Here is a 21,565-nt window from a genome sequence, read left to right on the forward strand (position 1 = left end):
AGTTTCTGGGATTGAATATTGGAGAAGCGTCTCCCTTCTTCTTCTCCTTCCCTCATTTTCCCCTTCCCTTCCCACCCTTCATGCACACACACACCCCGACACCAAGGGAAGGAGGTTAGGGCAGCTGGGTTCTGTTCTTATTGTCGGTTTGCCTCCCTGCTGCATCCTCTCTCCCAGGCCCAGCTCCGTGGGGCAGCCTGTCTGTGGATTGCCCTGTGGCTCCCTGCCCTTGCTGGCTTCCTCAGGCCTTGCCCCCATCTGGGTCACGTCCCCAGTGTGAGTGGACTGTTTCCTGCCAGGAGCTTGCCCAGTACTGCAGGCCTCTTCTAGCCTCACGTCATCACCAACCTCCCCTGATAAGTCCAGGACCACCCGAGAGGCAGCCCCCTTCCAGGTCCTACACAGGAACCAGGGCAGAAGCTCTCCCCTCTCAGGTTCCCCACAGCTCCCTAAAGAGGGTCTCCTCTGTGAAAACTAGCCACGAGAAACGTCACAAAAATGGAGTCGGGAGGTGGGCAGGGGAAGCTCTCACGGCCCCCTCTCATGCCACCACTCATAGTGAATTGCAGACCCAGATGGAAGAGAGGGACTTGACCTTGGAGTTGGATGCTACTCCACTACTCCAGAAGAGAGCTTTCCTCCCCCCTGGGCAACAGCTCCACCAACAAGAAGCCAGCACACTTGGAACTCCCATGGACTTTTTTTTAAATGTATGTTTGTTTTTATTTATTTATTTATTTATTTATTTATTTATTTATTTATTTATTTATTTATTTATTTATTTATTTATTTATTTTGAGAGAGAGAGAGAGAGAGCACGCGCGTGCAAGTGGGGGATGGGGGGGGCAGAGAGAGAGGGAGACACAGAATCCGAAGCAGGCGCCAGGCTCTGAGCTGTCGGCACAGAGCCCGAACAGGGGCTCGAACTCACGAACTAAGAGATCATGATGTGAGCGGAAGTCAGGCACTCAACCGACTGAGCCACCCAGGCGCCCCGATTCCTGTCTTAAGAGGTGGGCTGTTTGGAGGAGAACACGTTAAAAGGGGGAGGTTAAAAGGAGTCAACCTAAATGTTGGCGGATGTATTTTTCCTTCACATGTGCCAGAGACTTGAGTGATCTTTCAGTCTTCACTAGCTAACCCCACTTCACAGTTCTAGAAATTGAGCCCCCCTCCCAGGCTGAGCCACTCCTCCAGGGTCACCTTGTGTCACCTGTGTGGCCTCACCCCCCTTCGAATCCCCTAACAGTTCAGTAAATTGGGAGAAGAGACGAAAGAATGTGGGAGAACCCTCTGCTCCCACCCTTACTGCTTTCCACTTGGCCGCTGGACGTCTGCGGCCCTCCGAATGCCTCAGGTTGAGGTGGAATGTCAGTTTTCACTTAGGGAAAATTTTTACGCTGCAGTCAAAAGCCATTTAAGAAATAAACGCCGGCAAGATGATAATGGAAACGCTGGTAACCTTTAATGACAGCGGCTCTTGCAAAACGTACGTTCCGGAAGGGCCGGTGCCTGCTCCAAAAAGCTCTTGTTAAAATCCAATCATCTTCCACAATGAGCATTAGCAGGAAATGCCTGCGATGAACAAAAACACGGGAAAGGTTAATGGCCTTCTTTGCTAAAACGGTTCGGGGTTTAATCTCACGTACCAACTCGTCCTCAGACGGTGCCTACGCTGAAGATTTTTTTTTTTTTTTCCTTTTTGGTAATCAGGAGACAAATTGATTACCAAAATTATAATTAAGAGGTAGGAAAAACTGCAACAATTTGCCTGCTTTATTTAGCACATATTTCAGGTTAATTGCGTGATTTTCCTAATGAAGATATTTGCATGAATATTTTCAGTGGCTACATTCAACCTATTGTGCAATGAAAACTCTGCCAAGTAGATACGACTTCCCTTTTTGTTGGATTCAGGATGGGACAGAGGCCGAAATGGCCAGTGGCGCCCAGAGAGACTGCCTCACTTCATGCGTCCCGAGATCCTAATTAGTAATTCATCAAACCACCCCACCCCACCCCCCACCCCCCCCGGCAGAATTCACACTGCTTACTTGTACGGCGGGATCCTGCTGTAATTTTGGAGAAGACCAGAAGATTCCAAAGATGCTGGGAAAACCACCTTTATTCACCACTCTTTGAAGAAATATATTAAAAAGAAGTATTTCACCCATGCCTGTCCAATCCTACCCCCGACAGAGAATCACAACTTATTCTCATTTAAAAAAAAAAAATGTTTGGGCGCCTGGGTGGCGCAGTCGGTTAAGCGTCCGACTTCAGCCAGGTCACGATCTCGCGGTCCGTGAGTTCAAGCCCCGCGTCAGGCTCTGGGCTGATGGCTCGGAGCCTGGAGCCTGTTTCCGATTCTGTGTCTCCCTCTCTCTCTGCCCCTCCCCCGCTCACGCTCTGTCTCTCTCTGTCCCAAAAAAAATAAATAAACGTTGAAAAAAAATTAAAAAAAAAAATGTTTATTTTTGAGACAGAGCGTGAGCAGGGGAGGGGCAGAGAGAGAAGAGAGGGAGCCATGAAAATTTTCTTACTACTCAAGAATAACCGCTGTTAACTCTTAGGGAAGGGACGGTTCTAAATGTTTTTCCTCCTTGCATAAATGGACTTTTCATTTTTACCAAAATGGATTCTACCCTAGGTATGGTTTTTAAAGTTTAAACTATTGTTTCACTCAACAATAAATTGTGAACACTTTTGATATCTGTAAACATTTTTTTTTCCACCATTCTGTGAAGGTATGAGGGCTTTCAGAGTGTGGATGTGCCATAATTTATTTAAGGGATCCCCTTTTGTTGGACATCTAGGTGGAAACAAGTAGATCACTGTTATAAGCAGCAGGCAGTGAACACTCTCGAAACTCCTAGGCATATCTATCATTATTGCCTGAGGATAAGTTCGCAGATACTAAATGATTGGCAAGCCTTGATAAATGCTGCCAACTTGGCCCTACGAAGATAGAAATTTAAAGCCCCACCAGCAGTGTGGGAGTAAGGCGCATTTTCCTGACTTCTTACCACTCCTGGGACCTGATGCTATCATTTGAAAATGACAACTAAAGGGGCGCCTCGGTGGCTCAGTCAGTCAAGCATCCGACTTCAGGTCATGATCTCACAGTTCGTGGGTTCGAGCCCCGCATCAGGCTCTGTGCTGAACACTTGCTCAGAGCCTGGAGGCTGCTTTGGATTCTGTGTCTCATTCTCTCTCTCCCCCTTCCCCCCCACTCGCCGTGTGTCTCACTCCGTCTCTCAAAAATAAATAAATGTAAAAAAATTTAAGGAAAATGATAACTAAAAATTCATCTTTGTTGATTTAGTCTGCATTTTTTTTTTAGTTACTAGTGATTATTTATTGGCCGCTTATAATTGCCAATACAAACGCTTCACCCATGTTTAAAAATTGGGTCCGGTTTTCTTTTTCTGTGTCGTAGGGTCTTTCTGTGTTTTAAGGAGTGACCGTTAAACACTGTATATGGTACAAAATTTTTTTCCACTGACTTCAATATTATTTGATGGGTGCGAAAGGTAAAATGATTCGGTTTTGCTTGCCGTGTTCGTTCTGTGTGAGGGGTCCAGGCTGGGCCCGGGACCACCCCGGGAAGCCTTGGCCGGTCCGTGAGGCGAGGCCGCAGCTCGTGTGGCGTGTGCGGCCAGGCCACAGTCACTGTCCCTTAGCTCACCTAGTTCTCCTGCTATTCTCTGCATTCTACAGATGAAGAAATGGAGGTTCGGAGGGCATCAGTAATTGTCCCAGGTCACTCAGGGACCGCTTCAGGATCTGAACCCTAGCAGGTGTCTCCAGGGCTATAACCTCACTGCCCAGAGTCGCTATAGCAGCAGATGATAGAACACGCTTCTGTTGTTGGAAACTCAGGTTCCAGATAACTGCACCTGTAGAAACCTGTACCGGTTAGAAATGCTTGGCACGTGTAAGCGCAAATCCAATTACAACTGCTTACACAAATAGGGGTTTTCATAAAGGGACATTTCATTACTGTTTCGCTTGACGTGTGAATAATGGGTTGTGTGTGAACGTACCTGTCAGAACCTCGGTGCCCGTCCGATGGCGTCCGTGACCACGTGTGCTTCGTAGGTGTCAGAGCATCTTCTGGCCTGCTCCTGGATCGCGGCTGCAGGGAAGCGGCTGTGGCTGACCCAGCCCGTGAAGTCAAAGGCATGGTTGATAGTGGAAGGCGGGCCGGGGCCCCAGCTGACGGTGGTGCGGGCTCGGTGCCAGTGTCGGTGGGTGAGCCAGGGACACCCTCCAGGGCTGCGAGCAGTGGGAGTGGCTCCCGGGGACTGAGGAGCGTCACCACCCGGCTCTGGTCAACCAAGGTGCATATTCCTCCAAACCCAATGACCCTGCACGTGCAGATGCCTGAGCACCCTGGTGAGGTCAGGACCCACCCCCGCCACCCCCCTTATGAGGGCTTCACTCTCCGGCCTGCTCGGGAGAAAGACAGCAAGACTCTGAGAGGTGTCATCGGATGAAGCCTTTGCCTGGTGGCCGTTAGCATCTGGGGCAGGTGCGGGCAGAGGGCAAGAGCGAGGCGAGGGAGGGGCTCGGGCTCGGACCCGGGTGCTGGGCTGGGCTACAGCTGGGAGGCGAGGGCTTCCCTTTCCAAGCTGAGACGTGCCATGACTAGAATCTGGAACATGTCCAGGAAATTCTTAAAAAAGCAAAAACTATTGTTCTTTTAGGAGGCTAGTTAACAGGACTCTGAAATGCAATGAACGGCCCTAGATCGGGTCCGTCCTTTGGGGGAAATTGCCCCCCAGCACAGTACTGGATAGTGTCCATGGGTTATGACGACATAATAGGATTGCCTCTGTGAAGCCTTCTGAACTTGACCTTGTACTCTGAGTATGCAAGGGGAGGTCCTCGTTCTTAGGGGACACGAGCTGTTGTAGTGCAGGATAAGGGGTCATGATGCCTGCAACTCATCCTAACTTAGAGGGGGGGAGAAGGCTTCCTGAGAAAATGCCAGAAAGGTGACGTTATTTGTTAATGGTGTATGTTACCAAGTGATGAATCTTGGTGAGCCTCGTTGTCCTGTTTTGCAGCTTTTCTGTACGTTTGAAGTTTTCCCAAATTAAACTTTTTTAATTCTAGGTGTAACGTCTACGTGTGCTAACAAGTGACAACTGTCGAGGGGGGCAAGGGCAGGTTCCTGAGTCCTTCATGAATTCGCCCCAAGTGACAGGTGGCCTGTGGGGCCTCCCAGACCCCCCTGAATGGGGACATGTCCTGATCGCTGGCTGTGCCATCAGCCCCAGTGCTCAGCTGTTGCCTCTCAGGGTCAACCTCAGCCAAGGTCAGGCCCTTCCTGGGCGGCCCGTGCTCAGTGACCCATCGACGCTGGTGTGTAAGGGCCCAGGCATCCTGGCCCAGTGGTGACAGCTCTGAGGGCCACGCAGCCCCCCACAGCTCTGGGGGATCAGCCAAGGCTGCGTGACAGTTTCCCTCACCCCGTGGTGCTGACCCCGGGGCACTCCCAACAAACGTCTGTGCCCTCCAGAGTCGGCTTTCCCGTATGACCTCCCTCACCCACCCAGCCGCCACCCCCACCCCTCGTCCTCCCCTGTAGACACACATCACACCATGGACATTTCTTTCTCTAAAGCAGTTTCATCTGAAATGTTTCCAGTGCACAGACACAAAGATAGTGAAGGATGACGGGCGCCCGTGGGCCCCTCCACAGCTTTGTCCCATCGTAGCCGGCTGTCACGTTTGCTCGGACTCTTCCCGTTCTGGAAGGAATGGAGAGTCACCCACGCTGGGCTGAGGCCTCCCGAGCACCTGCGTGCGTCACTTTCCGGCCCTCTCCCGCCATCCTTCCGTCAGCTTGGCGTGCTCCTTCGTGCGCGCGTGTCTATGCTCTGAAGACGTATTTATGCGCCTGATAGGTGGTCTCCTTTGGGGGTTTTAATCTCGATACAGATACCGTCATTCAGACCCCCTCACTCCACAGCCTGCTTTTCCGGCTCCACGTTGTTTCTGAAATGCATCCAAGTGCGTCCGTGTAGGTCTAGCCCCTTCCGTTGGCCTTGGGTTTCGTACGCCCCTGAATTTCATGCACCGCGTGGGTTTTATCCTTTGCCCCCTGGCGGGACGTTTAGGTGGTATCCACTTTTTCCTCGTCACAAACAATGCTATAGTTACCGGCACACCCCTGGAGCACCCTGGAATTGTCACCGAAGCGCATTTCCCTATCAGGGAAATAAATCTGGGACAGCGGGGCAGTGGGGGGGGGGGGGTTGTTCAGCAGGAAGCCACCTTGTGAATGTCCGACAAGGCTGGTGGCAGATCCCCACCCCCATTCCCTCCTCCACCTGTCGCTTCCTGTCCCCCAGCACCTGGGACAGCCACTTCCTGCAGGCAGGCTTGGCCACGGCCATGCTGGGTAGTGAAGAGTCCCAGACCGTAGGGCCTGACACTGGGCATTTATTCCTCACTCATGTATCAGTGAAACCCAGGAAACGGGCTGGGTTTCCATCTACTTCGTGGGCCTTTTATTCTTTTTTTTTTTTTAAGTTTAATTTTTTTAGTAATCTCTATACCCAATGTAGGGCTCTCGAACTCACCACCCCAAGATCAAGAGCCGTGTGCTCTTCTGACTGAGCCAGCCAGGCGCCCCTGCGCCTTTTATTCATGAAGGGTCAGTGGCTTTCCGGGACATGCTCTTCTCCGGGCACAAGTTGAGGCACAGGAGGCCAAGCCACATCCCGAGAGCTCGTGTAAAGGCTGGTCCCATGTGGGGTATGTTGTGTCCACTCATAGTGCATTGGCCAGAGCGAGTCACAAGGCTAAACCCAAGGTCCTTGAAGGGAATGGATTCTACCCACCATGACATCTTGGCAAGGACAGGAGGCCAAAAAGGATCGCGCACAGCACAGGTGCTGACCTACCACTGGCTGTGTTTCTCCCCCCGCCGAACACACCCTCTCAATCCCACGATCTCTTCACCTTCCTCCCCATTTAGCTCCCCCCGCCCCGCCGCCCATTCCTCCCCAGTGTTTCCAAAGCTGAAGTGGGTTGGGGAGTGATCAGCCAGGCAGGTGCACTGACCAATAAGGGAGTAAGGGCACCATTGGAATGTAGTGTTAGAGTTCTCCAGAAAAACACAACCAGCAGCAGGCTGGGTGTGTGCCTGGCTGGGGGTGTGTGCCTGGCGGGTGGGGGGGGGGGTGCCTGCTGGAGGGGGGGGGTTGTGCCTGCTGGGGGTATATGCCTGGCTGTGTGTGTGTGCCTGGCTGGGGGTGTGTGTGTACCTGCCTGGGGGTTTGTGCCCGGCTGGGGGGGTGTGCCTGGCTGGGTGTGGGGGTGTGGGATTTAGCATGAGAGATGGGCTCGTGCGGTTATGGTGCTGAGAGGTCCCAGGAGCTGCCCTCCCAGGCTGGAGCCCAGAAACCTAGTGGTGTCAGGCATTCTGAGTCCAAAGGTGTAAGATCCGGGGGGGGGGCCGTGCCGTAAATCCCCCCAAGGAGGCAGGAGTGAAGTCCCAGCTCCCATCAGCGAGGCAAGAAGACGAGGCCGATCCTTCCCCTACCTTTGGTTCTCCTCAGGCCCTCCGCAGATGAGACGGTGCCCACCCACACCGGGGACGGCAGGCTACCAAGTCTGTGGATTCGGACGCTGAGCTCATCCTGGGCCACCCTCACAGACACACCCAGAGACGACGTGCGGGCACCCCACAGCCAGTCAGGTGGACCCCTAAAATGAACCATCACATATTTGAATGGAGCTGGCGTTCTGCAGAACGTGGAAGTCCAAACTGTCACGAAGCCACCGGCTCCCGTGCTCCCGGAGCCACGACAGGTGCGTGGTGCTCGCAGGGGACATCATTTAGCTTGTTAATGAGGAAGACTGGCCAGCTCACGCTCAGGGGCTGTGGTTTGTTTAATTACACACCAAGAGAACAGGATAGAAATCGATACTCCATCCCATTCTCAAAAGCCAGCGCCACCCAGATTCTGTGGGTCATTCGCGCTTTGGATTAACATGTCCCCAAATGGTAAGGCAAACAGCCGGCCGTCAGCGTCCTCTGGCCTCTTCATCTCGTGCTGGCCGGGAAAACGGAAGCCATCAGCCGTGTTCTTCAGGGTTAGGAAATCGATAACGGGCCAGTTGTCGATAGACACACGCTGCGAAGCAGACCAAAAATTACACGAGGCCTTTAGGAGAATGATTGCTGTGTTCTTTAGTGCACCAGCCGTACAATTCCAGCTTTCAATTCCCTGTAACATATTCACCAAGATTTATGGGGCTTTTGTAATGCCTAATTGGGATTGGTAACAAGGCCCTCGCTTTCGGTCCGTGGCATGTTTGAAGCATTCATCAAATCTAGGAGAGGAAAGAAGAAATAAAATCACACCCAGTCTTAGAAATTATATGGAAAGGACCTCGGGGTAATCGGAGGCTACCTGATACTCTGACATGTCTCTCTTCTCACACATTATCTCCGTCCCCACCCCCACCCCCACGGTCTGTGGAACCGAGGCTCAGAAGAGGTGATCTGCCTTGACCCGAGTCGCTCAGCTGAACAGTGGTGGAAGTGAGATTCAAGAGGAAGGCTAAGTAGCAAGACCCCTCCCCTTCCACCGAGCTGCATCCCAGGGTTTCTCAGTGCCCGGATGTTGTAGCGGTGTCGGCAAGATGCCTACAGGGTGTGTGGCAGGGGGTGGGGGGGGGGGAGCAATGAGAACGAGGAGGGCCGGAGGCAGGGTACTCAGCAACAGTATGATTCACAAGTCAAGAGTAACTGCCTCTCCAGCAGGACCGTCCCCTCCCTGCGTCTGGACGCAATACCTTGCTTAATATAGCCAATGGGTTGCATTGACTTTGCTGGTCCCAGGATTCTTCACGCGAATTTCTCTTAAGCTAGGTCTCCTTTGTCGTGTATTTGTGGGGATTGGGGAGGACAGGGTAATAACCGCATTCTTAGCATTCACTCGCATCTGAGTTACTCTAGCTTTTCCCAACCATCCTTTCAACCTGTTAAGAGTTTTTTCAAATCTTCGGGCGCCTGGAGGGCTCGGGGTTAAGCTGCCGACTCGTGATTTCGGCTCAGGTCGTGATCTCAGGCTTCGTGGGCGCGAGCCCCACATTGGCCTCTGTGCTGACAGTGCAGAGCCTGCTTGGGATTCTCTCTCTCCCGCCCCCCTCTGTTCCTCCCCCACTGGTGCTCTCCCTCCCTCTCAAAATAAATAAACTTAAAAAAATTTTTTTGTTAAGATTTTTAAATCTTAATTCTGTCCTCCAGTGTGAAGATGTTGTCCTCGCCTCCAAATCTGATCAACATGTCTTCTGTTTCACGGGAGATGAGCAGACAGAGGAAAACGAACCATCAGGATCACCTTCGGTGCGACGCACCCGCCCTCAGCCCCGAGGTGCAAAGACCTTCCCAAGTTCTTTTAACTCCATCCAGCACCTTCTGTTAAGCCAGTGGTGGGGCAAAGCTCCTGTCCATCTGCATATCCAAGACCCTCCCTCTGGCCTGCGTTATAGTTCTGGGTGGGAAGCCCCGTGCAGGCAGGGGCTACGTCAGGTGTGGCCCACACCAGGGTCCCCAGCCCCCAGCCTGTGCAAGTGCGGGGGGATCGAGGGCAAGACGGTTGCCGCCGCATAGTGACTCCTCCAGCTACACCCAGGCGTCCCCTCCCAGCAGGTTAGCGTCTGTAGGAGCAGCCAGTCCAATGGGGGGCACGTCTGGAAGCCGGGGGTGGGGCGATTCTGGTGGTCACAATGCCTGGTGTGGCCTGGGGGGGAGGGGAGGCTAGATGTCCTGCAGGGGCCGTCAATCAAGAAGGGCCCCTGTTTATTCACGCACAAAACTTTGAACTCCGAGAAGCCTAGAGGAGGGGGGTCTGAAATGGGGAGAGGTTAGTCGTCAGTGCAAACTTTCAGGTGGAAGAGGACGAAGTTCTGGGGAACGTGATGCGCAGCGTGGAGGCTGTGGCTCGTGACCCGCAATTGTATTCCTTGCATTCGCTGAGAGTGGATTTCGTGGGCTCTCACCACGCGCACACGCGCCAAGGAGACTTGCAATAAATGTTAATTAGCTTGATGGGGGCAATCATTTCACGACGTAGGTGCGTATCAGGGCGTAACGTCGTGCACCTTAAGTGTGTGTGGTTTGTGTCGGTCACCCCGCAATGAAGACGAACAAAAGTCCCTGCTCTTCCAGACCTTCTGGTGGCTTCTGGTAAACTCAAGGCGTCTTCTGTCGTTTCAGTATGCATAGCACATTCTAGTTGTCACTCTCATGTGACCGAGCACAACAGTGAGCAATAAAGAAGCAGCTGGGGCTCCAAGGAGCTTCCGGTCCGGTTAAGGAACTGAGTAGTGAGTGCAGAAGAGGAACTCTGGCCTCTCCCAGGGGAAGGGAAGTGGGGACAGACCAGGAGGAGGAGGAGGCCGAGTTAACCAGGGAAAGGGGGAAGGGCAGAGCGAACCGGGCAGGGCAAACAGCAGGTGTAAAGGCCCTGTGGCAAGTAGTGATGTGGGAAACAAAGGTGGAAGGAAATGACAGATAAAATTCAATTTCCTTATATCCTGCAGCCCATTGGCAACTCCTTGAGGCTGGCAGAGTTTAGCGGCTCTCCAGGAGCCCCTTACTGTCTCAGTGCTCATGCGTCCCTAGAGGGAAACACCACCTTAGCCTGACAGTAGCTCCTAGGCCTCCACTCTCTTGGGAATCTCCTTTAGCAGATGAAAATCTCACTGGAAATTTCCCCTCGACTTTATGTACCTGCCCCCACTCCCAAGTATATAACCAGTGTCTCTTCGTGGTCCTGAGGCAGCTCTTTCTGCCCCCGGGTCCTGTCCCTGTGCTTTAATAAAATTACCTTTTTGCACCGAAGATTTCTTCAGTAATTCTTTCTTGGCTGTCGGCCCCAGACCCCACAAACCCCACTATGACCCCAAAAAAACCTCATCAGTAGGACAAGACATTTCCCTTGCACAGAAGCGTAAGCCCACTACACAACCCACAAATGTTAGGGTCATTGACACGAAGTCAGCAGATAGTATGAAGACCAGTGTGGTCTTTCCATTTAGAGGCAGTTCTCAGGTCGCCTTCCACAGTCTGCTGCTTTCCTGCCCCAAGGAATCACTTCCTTTCTTTGGGCCTCAGTTTCCGAAAAGGAAAACGCGAGCATTGGATCCGCTGATCAGGAAGGCCTTTCCTGTAATGGCAAATAGAACCTCATTGCCTCTAGGGACGGGAGACAGGCCAATCTGTGCCTCGATCAAGTGTAAACACAGCTTTTTTTTCAAGTTTGTTTCTTTTGAGAGAGAGAGAGTGAGAGAGAGAATCTCTTTTGGGGGGTTTATTTTCTTTTTTTTCCATTTTTTTTTAATATAATTTATTGTCAGACTGGCTTACATGCAACGCCCAGTGCTCATCCCAACAAATGCCCTCCTCCATGCCCATCACCCACTTTCCCCTCTCCCCCCATCAACCCTCAGTTTGTTCTCTGTACTGAGGAGTGAGAGAGTTTCGAGCAGGCTCCAGGCTCAGCAAAGACTCCTACTTGGGGCTCGATGTGGCGACTGTGAGACCCTGACCTGAGCCAACAGCAAGAGTGAAAGTCAAGACGCTCAACCACCTGAACCACCCAGGAGTAAGCACACCTTTTAAAGACCCCGATTTTAACACAAATTAAATGGCTCAACCTCAGACACAGCTGGGTATTTTGAAAGGGAACTGACCACTCGAGGTGGAGAGAGACCCCGGGGAAGGGGTACAGCCAGCACTAAGGCCTCGCTGCTCAAGGTTAACGTCAGGGCTTTGGAGGAGGGAGGCCGTCATCCTTTTCCTCTTCCCTCCAAGGAAACTGAACAAACATGAAGGAAGGAGGGAAGGCTCTGGGGGTTCTCTGCGCCACCCCACCGGCTTTCAGCCGCTCCCCATTACAGACCTAATCATAAAGAGAATGCCTTTCTGGAATCTGCATTAATTACCATCATCGGAGAGACATTATCTATATTTACATAATAGCTTCCCAGGTTTTGCTGGTTCCAAGTCAAGCTAACAAATTTGTCGCTATTAAGGAACACAAATTGCTCTGGTATGTTTTAAATTCTGCAAATGGAAAACTTTGTTTAGAGAGGAGGCTGGAACCCAGAGCAATTAGTGTCTGATAATTCGTTAATGTTGGAGACACACAAAATTCGGTTTCAAACGTCTGCCTTAATATCGTAAGTGAAAAAAGAAAGGCATATGAAGAAACGATAATCAGTTTAGGCATATTAATATGATAGCATTTTCTTTTTTTTTTTTTTTTCTTTACAAAATGCGAAAGGCTCCTTGCTAGGTCTTTTCTTTTTTTTTTTTTTTTTTAATTTTTTTTTTCAACGTTTATTTATTTTTGGGACAGAGAGAGACAGAGCATGAACAGGGGAGGGGCAGAGAGAGAGGGAGACACAGAATCGGAAACAGGCTCCAGGCTCCGAGCCATCAGCCCAGAGCCCGATGCGGGGCTCGAACTCACGGACCGCGAGATCGTGACCTGGCTGAAGTCGGACGCTTAACCGACTACGCCACCCAGGCGCCCCGCTAGGTCTTTTCAAGGGACAGCTGAAGCCCACATCCTTGTTTTTACCACTTAATTGCCCAGTCTTGGATGCCCGTGACCGTGACCAGCTGATCACAGTTTGCGGACAGAAGGGAGTGGGAAGGTCAGCTGCATCGGGAAGGAGGAGGGGTCAGGGGTTGAAAGAAACCTGGCTGGGAATGCATCTGGGGAAGGCTGATGGCAGGGTCCCCCTCCCCCAGTGCACCTGTCCTGGTGACGTCATCATAGGCCACGGTCTGGGCTCGCGCAAGCTCCCAGGCGTAATTTTATCAAAACGCGTGGGAACTCACGGCAACTCGGTTCAGAGAGGCTGGCGTGGATTGGGCAACACTTTGCTGATCTCTGCCCAGAACCTTCTCCCGCTCTGGAAAGAGCCACACCTCTTCGCCCAGGGCAGTGCTTCCTTTTGGAGCCAGCTTCCGACCCACCACTCAATACCTCCCCCCCCACCCCCGCACCTGCAGCTAACTCCGCCCCAGGCCCTGTTTGTGTGTGGCTGCCCCGCTGTGACCTAGGCCGGGTGGCTCCCCTGTGGTGCCCAGCAGGGGTCGAGGTACAGGAGCAAAGTCCCCCGGAGAGCAGGCCCCTGCTGAGAGGGGCAGACCGAGGTTGGATTCCTGCTCCAGGCCCGGAGGCCTGCCCTTTCCAAGGTTTGATACTATCAGCTAATGAGCTGTTCTTTTGCCTGACTTGTTTGCGTGCGATTTCTGTGTTGTGTAACCGAGAAAATTCAGGTACAATTCAGGATGCACGGCTAAATTTGAATTTCAGATAACGGATGATTTTGTAGGATGAGTTTGTGCCAAATATTGCATGAGACATACTAATCCAAAAAAAAAAAAAAATGGTCGTTCATCTGAAATTCAAATTCAATTACGCATCCCGTAGTTTGGTTCACTAAATCTGGCAACCTGAGTTTAGGAGCAAGGCAGGCCTGTGTTCGCCTCTCCGCTCATCACTGACCGTGTGGCGTTTGCAGTTTCCAGGTCTGACTTCTTGGGCTGTATTTCCAGGCTCCAGCGCAAATGGTCTGGGCAGTGGAGATGCTGGCAGTGAATGGGGAGGGAGGGGAGCCAGCATTTCTGGCCCCATCTCTGGCCGTGGCTGCCTTTTCTCCAGGGCCCCAGCTTCCGCTGGAAAAGCCGTGTCCTGATTTTTAGACCCTAGATCAGTTTATTGGTCTAGGCATCCCTCTAATGGAAGTCCTACACTATGTGCTCTTGGGATCTGGCCTCCTTCACTCAGCGGAATGTGTTTGAGATTCATCTGTGTTGTTGTGTTTATCAGTAGCTCACTCCTTCGTCCCCCAGCTTTAGCCAGATCCAATTGACAGATAACACTGTGTAAATTTAAGATGTGCCCCTGTTGATTGGATACACTTGCATTTTGCAAACTAAGTAACACTGACCAGAGCATTCGGCAACAACTGCGTCAGGTCACATGACTACCCCTCCTTTCTCACGGGGAGGACAGTTAAGAACTACTCTCAGCAACTTTCAAGTATATACTACAGTGTTAGGAACTAAAATCCCCATGCTGTACATCAGATGCCCAGAACTCACTCCTCTTAGAGCTAGAAGTCTGTGATCTTGACCGACGTCTCCCCCTTTCCCACAGCCCCCTGGTAGCCGTCTTTTACGTCTGTGTTTCTGTGACCTTGGCTTTTGTAGATTCCGCGTATATGACATCATACAGTATTTGTCTTTCTGCGTCTGGTTTATTCCACTTAGCGTAATATCCCCATGGTTCGACCTTGTTGTTGCAAATGGCAGGATTTCCTTCTTTCTCGTGGCTGTATAATAATAGCCCATTGGATACAATATGTATGCCATGTCTTCTTTCTCCATCCACCCATTGGTGGACATTTAGGTTGTTTCTTTGTGTCCACTACGAATCACGCTGCAATAAACATGGGAACGCCCACGTCTTTTCAAGATCCTGTTTTAGGTCTCTGGCCACACCCCTCTGAATGTGCCCAATCTCTGCCTGGATCTCACAAGATCCTGTTTCCATCTCCTTTGGATGCAGACCCCGAAGTGGAAGTGCCCGACCATATGGCATTTCTATTTCTAATTTTTTGAGGAACGTGCATTCTGTTTCCCACAGCGGCCTCACTGGTTTACATTCCCACCAGTAGGGCACACGGTTCCCTTCTCTCCACACCCTCGCCAACACTTGTTACCTCTTGTTCTTTCGATGGTGGCCATTCTAACAGGCATGAGGGGCTAGCTCATTGTGGGTTTTTTTTTTTATGTTTATTTTTGAGACAGAGACAGTGCGAGTGGGGGAGGGGCAGAGAGAGAGGGAGACACAGAATCGGAAGCAGGCTCCAGGCTCTGAGCTGTCAGCACAGAGCCCCACATGGGGCTCAAACCCATGACCGGCAAGATCATGACCTGAGCCAAAGTCGGACGCTCAACCGACTGAGCCACCCAGGCGCCCCTCATTGTGGTTTTGATTCACATTTTCCAGGTGATTAGGGATATAGAGCATCTTTTCGTGCATCAGTTGGCCATGCCTGTGTCTTCTTTGGGACAGTATCTTTTTGGTTTCTTTGCCCATTTCTAAGTCAGATTGTTTGTTCAGTAGTCCATTTATTTTCATTGCTGAGTGGTATTCCATTGTCTGAATATATCACTTCTTTTTTAATTTTTTTAATGTTTATTTATATTTGAGAGAGAGAGAGTGGAGGAAGGGCAGAGAGAGACTGAGACAGATTCGGAAGCAGGCTCCAGGCTCGGAGCTGACAGCACAGAGCCCGATGCGGGGCTCAAACTCATGAGCTGTGAGATCATGACCTAAGCTGAAGTCAGATGCTTAGCCAACTGAGCCGCCCAGGCACCCCTGAATATATGGCTTCTTAAAAAAAACAAAGAAACAAACAAAACTGTGTCTCCTGTTGATGGACACTTGGGTTGTTTCTATTTGGGGACGATCATAAAGAAAGCTTTGGAGGACATTTGTGTGCACAAACAGGTTTTCATGTCTCACGACTGAAAATACAGGGATGGGATTGTTTGGTTGCAGGGTAAAGTCAATGTTAACTTTAGAAGAAACTTACAGACTTTTTCTTAAGGGTTTTGCCGTGGAACTACGCACGAGTACTGAGTCTCTGTTCGGATGACACAAGTCCTCTGGTTATAAGGCTACAAATCAGAATCTCTGAGCTCCTGTCAAGTCTGGGGTTCTTGCCTCCCTTGTAATGCCAGCATCACTGTTTTCTAACGCAAAATTCTCCGGGTAATTAGCTGCACAGGACTTTGCTGAGTCGGTACATCCTCCCTTTTCCCAGAACATCTGCAGAGATCGGAAATCAGAGGCAAGTGCTCTCAGCACAGCATTATGTATTTTATCAGCCTTATTGAGGTGTAAGTGACAAATAGAAATGGCGTATATTTAAGGTGTACAGTGGGATGTTTTGATACAGGGATAGCCACGATCAAGCCAGTTAATGTACCCATAACATCACATAATTGCCATTTTCTTTGTGGGGGGGGGGGAGGGGTGAGAACAGTTAAGATCTACTCTCTTGGTAAACTCCAAGTATACAATCCAGTATCATCAACTTCACGTTTTTAACGTAGTCTGGGAGTGAAGCTGGTGAGGTCCCCGTCGATGCCATCAGCTCCGGCTGACAGAGTGGAGAATTCAAAGGCCCTTACCATTCAGGCCAGCTGGAAACCTGCGGGTGACAGGTCACCCACACCACAGAACCTCAGATGACGCTGAGTCCCTCTGCCCTGTCTTCACCACAGAGCTTTGTAATTAAGAAACAGCCTTGAAGATAAAGGGCGTCGTGGTTCCTTGGATTTTCTTTAGCTTGACAATGACCCTAAAAAACCCAAACAGCTATAAACAAAAAGGCAGGGGGGCATTTTTTGGCTCACATCATGGCAGGTAGGCGAGACCGAAGGGGCAACACCATCAGGCCTCCTGTGGTTTTAGGCAGACGGTCTTCCCCAGTGGCCCAGGCTTGCACCTTCAACGGAAGGGGAGTTTCTCTTTGCTAATATTCCAGCAATACCCTAGAACTGACTCTCATTGGCCTGGCCTGAGTCATGTGCCCATCCGTGAGCCAATCGGGGCCCGGAGGATGGAATAGGCTGATTGGCTGGGCCTGGGTCGTGTGCCCGCCTCTAGATGAGACTGGCTGGTGTCAGTGGTACAAATACTCCATGTGATGATTGCTCCAAATCAGATCAAGATGCTAATGGAAGGAAGGACGGGTGGCCAATGGGTCAGCAGAATGTAGCCCTTTCTCAGCCTACCTGATGCTAGGCCAGGGCCGTTAGCTACTGAGAGTCAAAGCAGTCACAATAACAAGACCTTGAAAAACCAAACCTCCAGGGCATGAAGACAAAACCCTACAATTTTTTTTTCCAGCCCTGTGTAAGATCATGCCGAACCCAGTCTAGTGCTTTATAAAATTGTACTGAACATAATTATAAATATATAAAAGCCTCTCTTGACATTCCTAGGGAAAGGCAAAAGAGACACATGCCATTGGGGAAGTGCTTGTTCTTTATGGATAAAATAATATAAAGAAAAATGCAGAACATAAAATCCATGTGAGAGCACAGATTTAAAACAAAACAAAACAAAAAAAAAAGAACGTGTCCTAGCTAATGGTATTTGCTAGATTTTGTCTCGACGAGGAAATACACAAAAGACCACTTTTGTGAGCCATTAAGTGAAAGCTGTACCAGGGAACACGTATTCTCAATAGTGTATCCTCTGATGAGAATAATGTCTGTGGAAAAGCTGTGTAAGGAGAAACACTGATGGAACAGGAGCTCTCAGACCTGTGCGCACGCGTGTGCGTGTCTGTGTGTGTAAGAATTCCACGTGCAATAAAGGTTGCACCACAAGCTGCTTTATAGATGGTTTGCAGAAAACTCACTCACTAGACAAGATCCCTGCAGAAAGCCTTACACAAAAGTAGCCTCCGATGAATTGAGGAGTTGAAAGGGAAAGAAGAAACAGGAAAATATCTTTGCGAGCCAGGACAGGGGAAGAAATCCTCAAATCACATTTCAAAGGGTCGACCGTAAGGCAACAAAATCAATGAATCTGACTAGATCAAAATGGAGACTTTTTCCAAAGAAAAGGACCTCCGTGAGTAAAGTTGATACAAAGGAGACAGAACAAGAAAAGACGTTTACAAGGTCTGAAAGGTACCAGGGGGTGATCTCTAGCCTTGCATATGTCACTGGAAATATAATGTAGCTCCTGACATAATTGTAAATTTCCTATATAAAGAGCATAAAAATAAGTGAAATTGTTACTATACTTTATTTAACTTGATATATCTAGAATAGCCTAGGGGCGTCCGGGTGGCTCAGTCGGTTAAGCATCCGACTTCAGCTCAGGTCACGATCTCGCCATTTGTGAGTTCAAGCCCCGCGGTAGGCTCTGTGCTGACAGCTCAGCTCTGTGTCTCCCCCTGTCTCTGCCCCTCTCTTGTTCCCGCTCTGCCTCTCCCAAAAATGAATAACCATTAAAAAATATTTTAAAAAACACATCTCATGACAATTTTGCAAAGGACACGTACCCAGAGAACATTAAATACAAGAAGCGTTGCCTGGTGAACCAGAGAAATTGGAGTGATCTATGGCGACCCAAGGGAGTATTTCTTTTCAATGAGAGATCGTGGGTGAGTCAATGGTGCTGGTTATGAGTGGAAGAGTGTGCTCAAGCCAACTGTCTACTCAAGGTCAAGAAAGGAGAAGAGGGGGGACAGCAAAAGGAAGAGAAACTGGTGAAGTCAGAAGCACAGCACACATTAGTGCCACTAGATGTCATTGGTGCAGGTGACCCTGTGAAAGCCAGAGCTCACAACGAGACAGGGAGAACCCTCACAGACATGTTGAGGACCTTGTGGCAGAGGCCACAGAAGAGTTGTTGAAATTAAAGATGTTACACTTGTTTAAGAACACAATGGGGGCGCCTGGGTGGCTCAGTCGGTTAAGATCTGACTCTTGATCTCAGCTCAGGTCTTGATATCAGGGTCAGGAGTTTGAGCCCCATGTTGGGCTCCATGCTGGGCATGAAGCCTACTTTTAAAAAACATGCCATTCTTGATACATACGAGAAGGGGATTGCTTTTCCAAAGAAATTCTTGCTATGGAGAGAGCATTTGGGGGAATGTTTTCATTACTATGTCACTTTTTCCCCCCAAAATAAACCTACTTTTAAATGCATCATCTATAAAAGTGCTCACAGCTGCATGCCTAAAACCTTGAAAATAAACCATTCTTACTATTTACAAAATCTCTCAAAAACTGTTAGCGAGTTTTGAACCTACTTGTTAAAAAAAAATACCTTCCACTTAGTTTGTAAAAGCAGCGTCAAGATCAGGAAATGTGGAAATTTACCAGGCAGATGTCACTGAAAATCTTTGCATAATTGGTGGTTGAGGTTGAAAAATAAGCATCGTCAACTTCTTACACATAGAGCCACGAAGCTTTGTACGGAATACTTTTCAGCTGTGATCGTCTCTCAAGCCGTATATTAAACTCTGACCCTTAGAATCAGGCCTTCAGTTGTGGTATCGAAAAATGTTAAAGAGGGGCGCCTGGGTGGCGCAGTCGGTTAAGCGTCCGACTTCAGCCAGGTCACGATCTCGCGGTCCGTGAGTTCGAGCCCCGCGTCGGGCTCTGGGATGATGGCTCAGAGCCTGGAGCCTGTTTCCGATTCTGTGTCTCCCTCTCTCTCTGCCCCTCCCCTGTTCATGCTCTGTCTCTCTCTGTCCCAAAAATAAATAAACGTTGAAAAAAAAAATTAAAAAAAAAAAAAGAAAAAGAAAAATGTTAAAGAGTTAAAACACGGTGAAACATACTCAATCCTTCACTTTGATTTAAAATATTGTAATATAGAGGCATCTGGGTGGCTCAGTCAGTTAAGTGTCCAACTTTAGCTCAAGTCATCTCATAGTTCATGAGTTCGAGCCCCGCGAGCCTAGAGCCTGCTTCCGATTCTCTCTCTCTCTCTCTCTCTCTCTCTCTCTCTCTCTCTCTCTCTGCCCCTCCCCTGCTCACACTCTGTCACTCTCTCAAAAGTAAATAAACGTCAAAAGATTTTTTAATATAAGAAAACGTTATATTACAATATAAATAATCTTTTTTTTTTAACGTTTATTTATTTTTGGGACAGAGAGAGACAGAGCATGAACGGGGGAGGGGCAGAGAGAGAGGGAGACACAGAATCGGAAACAGGCTCCAGGCTCTGAGCCATCAGCCCAGAGCCCGACGCGGGGCTCGAACTCACGGACCGCGAGATCGTGACCTGAGCTGAAGTCGGACGCTTAACCGACTGAGCCACCCAGGCGCCCCTACAATATAAATAATCTTAATGATAACCAAAAAAGTTCCGTATGGTTAACTTAAAACTTAAACTTTAAACTTAAAAATTAAACATTTGAACGTAAAATGCATTTAAAAATACTATGTTCTTTTGATTTTAACCTTTTACATTTCTTTTTAAGTTTTTAGTGTCTTTGCTTTACAATATGCATGTTATCTGTGCACGGCAAACTTTTTTTTTTTATTGACGAGTATGTTTGGTCAAAAATGTCTGGAGACTGTATCCGTTTCCTGTAGTTGCTTTATCAAAGTACCATAACCGTAATGGCTTAAAACATCACGCAGATAATGTTTTAGAATTTGGGAAGTCAGAAGTCCAAAATGGGTCTCACCGGGCTAAAATCAAGATGCCGACAGGACCGGGTTCCTTCCAGGGACTCTAAGGATGAGTCGTTTCCTTGCTTTTCTGGTTTCTACAGGCGGCCTGCATCCCTGAGCTCCTGACCCTGCCACTATCGTTACATTTCTTTCTGTGACTCTGTCTCTCCTGCCACACTTTTACAAAGACCCCTCGGATGAAGTTGCTCCCCACCCCCATAATCTCCCCGTCGCAAGGTCCTTAATTCAGCCACATCTGCAAAGTCCCTTTTGCCATGTGAGGTAACATATTCACAGGTTTTGGGAATTAGGATGTGGACATCTTTTTTTTTTAATTTTTTTTCTAACATTTATTCATCTTAGAGAGAGAGAGAGACAGAGCATGAGCAGAGAAAGTGGGACACAGAATCCGAAGCAGGCTCCAGGCTCTGAGCTGTCGGCACAGAGCCCGACCCCGCAAACTGTGAGATCATGACCTGAGCCAAAGTCAACCGACTGAGCCACCCAGGCACCCCGCATGTGGACATCTTTAGGGGCCATCTTCTGGCCTACTGCAGAAACCTTGAGCAAGAACGATAAAGCTGACCCAAGCAAGAAAGAAATTGTGCCAGCCACGGTCAGATGGGGTGTGGAAGCTCCCAGCAGGGAGGTCCCCACAAGCTCACCTTCAAAGCTCTGCTTTGAAGGGGAGCTGGACTCTGTCATCAGCTAATACGTCTTCAGCTTTTGTCACGTTTCTGCCCTTTTGGCTAAAAGTAATAAGCTTCCTCCTGTTCAAGTAACAGGAGATTGGGATGCCATTTTGCTGTCTACCGAGTCAGCTGGACCAAGGTTCAGATCTTGATTCGGGCACTTCTCCCTGTATGGTCTGGACAAATTTCCCACCCCTCTGGTCCAGAGTTACCATTTCTTTAAAACACAGAAGCTAATGCAGACTTGGCAGGGTGGCGGGGAGGACTAAAGGCCACAGTGTATAAATTGCTTGCCCAAGGATCGTGCTGAGAAATGTCAGTTTCTCTCCCTCTAGGAGTCAGAATTTCCATCCGTGCAATTCTGCCTCCATGAAGATGCGGAAACGTGAGCGCAATTTGAGTCAAGCGTGAACACCGCTTTGCACCAAAGTGAACACCGCTTTGCACCAATGTCCTGGCTTCATTTAGGGACTAACAGACATACAGCTTATGAAGCTTATAGCTTCCTCAAAAACAGTGCCAAGCATGACATTGATAAGTCAGCCAACCTGGAACCAAACGCATCCTTGACCTGGCAATGGGTGTCAAAATAATTTCCTTAAAAACAAGG

General features: G+C 49.5%; 3 long non-coding RNA genes across 5 annotated transcripts in view; 2 read left to right on the top strand and 1 right to left on the bottom strand.

Moving 5' to 3' along the window:
• Positions 1 to 10,867, top strand: part of LOC102902075 — a 23,910-nt gene extending 13,043 nt beyond the window's left edge. Inside the window, exons 3-5 of one of the 3 annotated variants that reach the window (XR_006590152.1) lie at positions 7,572 to 7,824; positions 9,269 to 9,673; positions 9,913 to 10,867. This is a non-coding gene — a long non-coding RNA (uncharacterized LOC102902075). The remainder of the gene's footprint in view (positions 1 to 7,571; positions 7,825 to 9,268; positions 9,674 to 9,912) is intronic. The other 2 variants (XR_002150157.3, XR_002738568.2) reach the window with 2 other exon arrangements.
• On the bottom strand, positions 7,568 to 14,807 carry LOC123382176. Its single transcript, XR_006590154.1, has 2 exons — positions 14,147 to 14,807; positions 7,568 to 8,349 (listed from the first exon to the last, which is right to left on the bottom strand). It is a non-coding gene; the product is annotated as an uncharacterized LOC123382176 (long non-coding RNA).
• Positions 12,637 to 21,565, top strand: part of LOC102902105 — a 16,308-nt gene continuing 7,379 nt past the window's right edge. Inside the window, exon 1 of the long non-coding RNA XR_006590153.1 lies at positions 12,637 to 13,234. This is a non-coding gene — a long non-coding RNA (uncharacterized LOC102902105). The remainder of the gene's footprint in view (positions 13,235 to 21,565) is intronic.

This window comes from Felis catus, chromosome E2, assembly GCF_018350175.1.
Source record: "Felis catus isolate Fca126 chromosome E2, F.catus_Fca126_mat1.0, whole genome shotgun sequence".
NCBI lineage: Eukaryota > Metazoa > Chordata > Mammalia > Carnivora > Felidae > Felis > Felis catus.